This window comes from Manacus vitellinus, unplaced genomic scaffold (genome assembly GCF_001715985.3).
Source record: "Manacus vitellinus isolate BGI_N305 unplaced genomic scaffold, ASM171598v3 scaffold_2_pilon, whole genome shotgun sequence".
Taxonomy (NCBI): domain Eukaryota; kingdom Metazoa; phylum Chordata; class Aves; order Passeriformes; family Pipridae; genus Manacus; species Manacus vitellinus.
In genome coordinates this window covers 40981371-40987370 of record NW_021940208.1, presented here as the reverse complement: position 1 = coordinate 40987370, position 6000 = coordinate 40981371, and positions in this window count along the sequence as shown.

Genomic DNA, 6000 nt, shown 5'->3' with positions numbered 1-6000 from the left:
GGTTATTTTTTTGTTTTTCTGGTTTTGAGTTTGTGGTTTGTTTCTTTGGTTTTTTGTGGGTTTTTTTTTTGTTTCTGTCTTTGCTTTTTTTTGTGAGGTGTATCTCTGTTTGCGTAGGAAGGTTGATTTTTTGTTTGTTTGTTTGTTTTGATTTTTTTTTCTCTTGAAAACAGATCAATCACCAAAGGCTGGTCATAACCTTTATCTGTTTCTTTTGAAGTTAGACTTACAAAATTGAACAGTTAAGGGATGTGAAGGACAGAAGAAAGTTAACAGTAGAGATGGCTGGATATTAGTAGCAAACGAATGTGAGGGTTATCTTAACTGGGGAGAGGCAGAGTAGTTTTGAGAATTACTTTATTTGGTATTGATTTATTCTGATAAGTATACAAAGTTTTGACCCTTTGCCTAATAATCCAGGAGCCTGAAAGGAATGAAGAATTATATCTTTTATTATCAGTCATCAAGTATGTGATTAATGTGTGCTATGGGGGGAGTCTATACAACTCCTTTAAGTAATAGGATACAGGTAACAACAGCTGATTAGATATAAATGGGAGTGCAAAGACTCACACAAAGAGGGAAGAAAAAGGAGACAGCTTTCTCATGTTAATAGGATGTTTGGGTTCTTGTTCCTCTTAGAAGCCCTACTTTTTCTAAGGCTCTCAGTGGTGACTTCCAGCAGGGTTCTCATTAATATAAATTCCTGTGTGCTTCCAGGGTTTTAAATTACACTTGTTAATGCCCATGCTGCTCTGCATGTGAATTCTGTGAGATCAAACCCAAGGAGTAAAAACAAAGATAGAGATAAATACTAGAATGTGGGGAGACCATTAATTAGTTGTGTGGACATTTTACTTCAAATGCTCCTTATCACATGGATTTTTATGTTTTTGTCTGTCTCTTTTATCTTCTGAACTAACAGGCTGCTATTTATGATACTTGCAAAAAAGGGAAAAAATCTAAAATAAATAAACTCTTTATATATTTTTTGAAAATAAGCATCCAGATCAAGAACTAAAATATCAGTACCAGTCTCACTGAGAGAAAGGATTTTAGATTCCACATTGCAGGGCAACACAGACACACAAAATCACAACTACAGAAAAAAAGTCAGTTTTATCTTTTTCTATTATAAAATTGACAGTAGTTAAACAGATTCAAAATCATTCAAAATCCTCCCTTAATTCCATTGTTTTCAGGATAAATGTTAATACCAGTGTATGATTTAGGTGTATAGTGTGAACATATGTATATAAAGTTAACAGAAAAATAAACTAATCCTATAGATCTTTCAGTCAGGATCTATCATGTTGGTCTTTGGCATGAATTACTATTTTTTATGGGTTTTATTCATTTTCTAGTTATTCCTCTGAGTTGGAGTTATGTTCAGCAGCAAGATTTCATTTCCTTTTAACAGAAAACATACAGAGCAGCCATGCATTACATGCCCCGGGGGAGGTACTGGGTGCACTCCTGCCTAGCCTAGGCCCAATAAAAGATACACAGGCTTCTTCCCTTACCACCTGGGCTTCTTCCCTCACCGCATGGGACTTCCCTTACCACCATGGACTTTGCTCAATACACAGGCTTCTTCACCCACCACCTTGGGCATCCCTTCAACCATCACTTCGACCAGACTGGGAATGTCACCACCAGGAAGACCACAACAAAAAGATCAATGGGATGATGTCAGAATCCACAGAGTGGTGATACTTTCTCTACTTAATCTGTGTCTCTGTCACTCTTTCTCTCCCCCCCACTCTCTTTTTCCTCTTTCTTCCTGTCTGTCTCTACCTCACATTTACTGTTAAATAAAAATCCATACATGAAAACTTTAAATATTCTGTAAAATCTGAGTTATATTTCTTCTTGTTCAAAGTGCAGATTGTACCCATACTAACACCAACCCCAGACTCTCTACCCACCCAAGCAAGCACACACTGGAACAGGTGCACACTGTTCCTACTCTGTAGCCTGTGAGGATTGTGTAGTGAGTTGACACTGGCTGGATGCCAGGTACTCACTACATCCACTCTCTTACTCCCCTCTGCAACTGGACAGAGGAGAGGAAAAAAAAAACAGCAAAGGATTCATGAGCTAAGAGCTGGGAGAGGTCACTTACTGATCACCATCACAGGCAAAACAGACTCAAAGTGGAGATAGTACTTAAATTTATTACTAACAGGATCAGAGCAAAAGAGTGAGAAGTAAAATAATCTTAAAAACACCTTCTCCCCACCCCTCCTTCCTTCCATGTTCTCCCTCCTCCCCCTCAGCCACGTAAGGGGACAGGGAATGGGGGTTATGGTCAGTTGTTGTTTCTGCCGCTGCTAAGGGAGAGGAGTCCTTCCCCTGCTCCCATGGGGTCCTTCCCACGGGACACAGTCCTTGAAAAACCTCTCCGGTTTTTCACAAACTGCTGTCCTGTGGGTCACTCTTCTATGGGGTGCAGTCCTTCATGAATGAGCTGTGCTGGCGTGAGTCCCCCACAGGGGTCACAAGTCCTACCCAATGCTCCAGCATTGGGTCCTCTCTCCATGGGCTGCAGGACCCTGCTCCATCTTGGGCCTCCCACAGGGTCACAGCCTCTTTCATGCATCCACCTGCTTCAGCACAGATTTCTCCATGGGCTGCAGGTAGGTCTCTGCACCCTGATCGTCCTCCATGGGCTGCAGGGGCACAGCTGCTCCAACATGGTCTGCACCACGGGCTGCAGGGGCCACAGCTCTGGCCCCTGGAGTACATCCTGCCCCTCCTTCTGAACTGATCTTGGTGTCTACATTGTTGCTCACATGTTCTCACTCCGTTCTTCCGTGGCTGGACTTCTCCCTGCGCACTATCTTTCTGTTCCTAAATATGTTATCACAGAGGTGTTAACTATCATTCCTAACTGGCTTGGCATTGGCCATCAGCAGGAAGCCCATCCTGGAGCTGGCTGTCAATATCTCCATCAGACAGAGGAAGCTTCTAGCAGCTTCTAACAGAAGCCACTCCTGTAGTCCCCCCGCCACCAAAACCCAGCCACAGAAACTCATTACAGACTGGTATCTCCACCAGCTGAGAGATGTTTCAAAATCACTGTGTTTCAAAATCCTCCTGAGGCTGTGTTGTGGTCAGCCAGGAGTGCAAGAAGCAAAAACCAGAAAAGGCAGAGTCTGATTCTCTCAGTTTGAGCAGTCAGGTGGGAGAGAGTGACATCTGTGATAAGACATAAGAATCCCATTCATGCAATTAGTTTTGTTTCCTTTTATTCCATTTTTCATATAATACTACTACACAATTTTGTGGTAAGGACCATGTCTGGAATTTTTCTTAGTTCCTTTCCAGTGGATGACGTCTTTTTTTTGGTTTTTTTTAAGAAAAAATACAATTTTTCTCTAATAAACAATAATCTTCAGATAATTGCTATAGATAAATGGAATCTAACTTTCTAAAGGTGCTTAGCTTTTAATGCAAATGACTGACTGACATGGTCAGTGGAGAGGCAGTGCCCAAAATGAGTATGCTTAATTTCTCTTTTGAAGTGCTTATATCTCTGCAAAGAAATAGAGCTTCAGTTAACTGCAGTTGTGCTGATTTCATGTTGACATATTCACTTGACTGAAGAAAAAAATTTTTATTTTTCCCTGAGGCAATTAAAAATTGCTTACTTATAAGTGTCAAATAGGCAGTAAGTCAAGTGCACAGTACTCTGCTTTCTTATATTTTTCCTATAAATAATTGGGTTTTGTGTTTTGTTGGGTTGTTTTTTTGTTTTTTATTAGACTTGTTAAAAGAATAGGAAAATATATATTTAATTTTCACTCAGGTGCTCTGTTTTCTGTTATGGGTCCAAATGTTGAAAAACTTCAGCAATTCCCTTGACAATCACAAAATCATAGAATGGTTAAGGTTGGATGGGATCTCTGGAGGTCATTTGCTCCAGCCACCTTGCTCAAGCAGACTACCCAGATTCACGTCCAGACAACTTTAGAGTATCTCCAAGGAGGGAGAATCTACAACCTCTCTGGGCAACTTGTGCCAGGGCAAGCACAGTCATCTTCTTCAGTAAAACAATGTTTCCTGATGTCCAAAGAGAGCATCCAGTGTTCAGTTTGTGCTCATTACCTCCTCTTATGTCATCGAGCACCACTGAAAAGCACCTGGCACTATCTTGTTTCATAGAATCATAGAATAATTTGAGTTGAAAGAGACCTTTAAAGGTCATCTACTTCATCTCAGGAGGTTCACTTTAAGAGGCCCACTTCTTAAAGTTGTCTATCTCTTCTAAATCATGCATACACATTTTATTAAACATCTCTTATGATAGAGAGATAATTATTCACCATGCAGGGTATATGTAGCTTTTTCTCAAGTTTTAGTCATTCAACATGGTTTCCTGAGAAATCAGCTTCTATCCACCAGCACCTTCACAAGAGAAAAAAAATTACCTGAGTTAGGAAAAACTTATTTTCCAAAAGAAAAATATAAATTCTTGTATTTTATATGTGAATTAAATATTCAGAGATTGAAACTATCTCATTATAACTTAAGCATCATTGTCATTATCACTAAAAATTACTTACCTAAATTTATAAGATAATTACTTATTGTACAAAGACAATGAATGATAGCCAATGAATATCCTGAGTTTCTTTTGATCAGAATGATGACTGTGTGACTGAATGTCCTCTTTCTTTGTTGCAATTTGAAAAAAAGTCAGCTCTAATTTTGGAAGATGAGATAGAAAGATCCAAACAGTGCTATAACCCTGAAGTGGAAGTATAACTTCTCTAATTCTGTTTTATGCAGCAGATCTTTGGGTAATTAGCTGGATAAAGTCTTAATTCTCACTTTTCTTTCATCTTACATGAAGTGATTTGTCCCAAATTTGCAGATACTATTGTTTGTTAAAGTGTCCTGATTTTGACCGGGAATAGCGTTAATTTTCTTTATAGAAGCTTGTACAGTGCTGTGTTTTGCATTTAGTATGAGAATAATGTTGGTAACACACTGACATTTGAGTTGCTGCTAAGCAGTGCTTACTCTAAGTCAAGGACTTTTTAGTGTCTTATGCTCTGCCAGTGAGTGGGTACACAAGAGTCGGGAGGCAGCATGTCCAGGAGAGCCAACCTGAACTGGCCAAAGGGATATTCCATACCATAAAACACTATGCTCTGTATAAAAACTGGGGGAGTTGGCTGAGAGGGGCCGTTCACTGGTCAAGGATGGGCATCAGTCAGTGAGTGGTAAGCAACTGTGTTGCGCATCACTTGTTGTTCTTGTATTTTGTTCCTCTCTCTCTTTTTCCTTTTCGTTAGTATGATTGCCATTGTTGTTATTATTATGTATTTGACTTTATTTCAATTATTAAACTGTTCTAATCTCAACCCACAGATTTTGCCGATGTCAGTTCTCTTCCCCAGCCCATGTGGGAGGACAGAGTAAGCAAGAGGCTGCATAGTTCTTAGTTTCTGTCTGGGGCTAAACCAGGACAAGTGGTTATAAATGGTGAAATTTAGGCAGTCTGACTGTACAAACTTTTTGCATCTTTTCAATATTCCTAATACAGTTCAACTGTTTCTTCCCAGTAATTGGTTGAACAAGTATTACTATTTTCAGTTGTGTAGTAGTAAATTAACACACAAATTTTTATATTTAAGACATAAGTAATCATTAGGAAAAATAAAAATAATCGTATCTGTTTAATTGCTCTCCTGATTAAAAAGATAATTTCTGTGGTAAGGCGTAAAGATCTTATACAGATGTGCACAAAGACAGTAGGTGAACCACAAAGAAAAAAACCACTTCTGCTGTTAGTCAAATAATCTCGTAAAGTTATTTCAACAGTTTAGTTTTGTTAACGCAGCCATCTTATGAATTGGTTTTCAGTTTTTTGATTCCCATTTATGTCCAGTTGCAAAACTTCTAGAAGCACTGTAGAATATTTTTAGTAGGTGCTCTATTTACATAATGTCCTACATCTGACCATTCCCCCATGAGTAAGACAAATGGCAG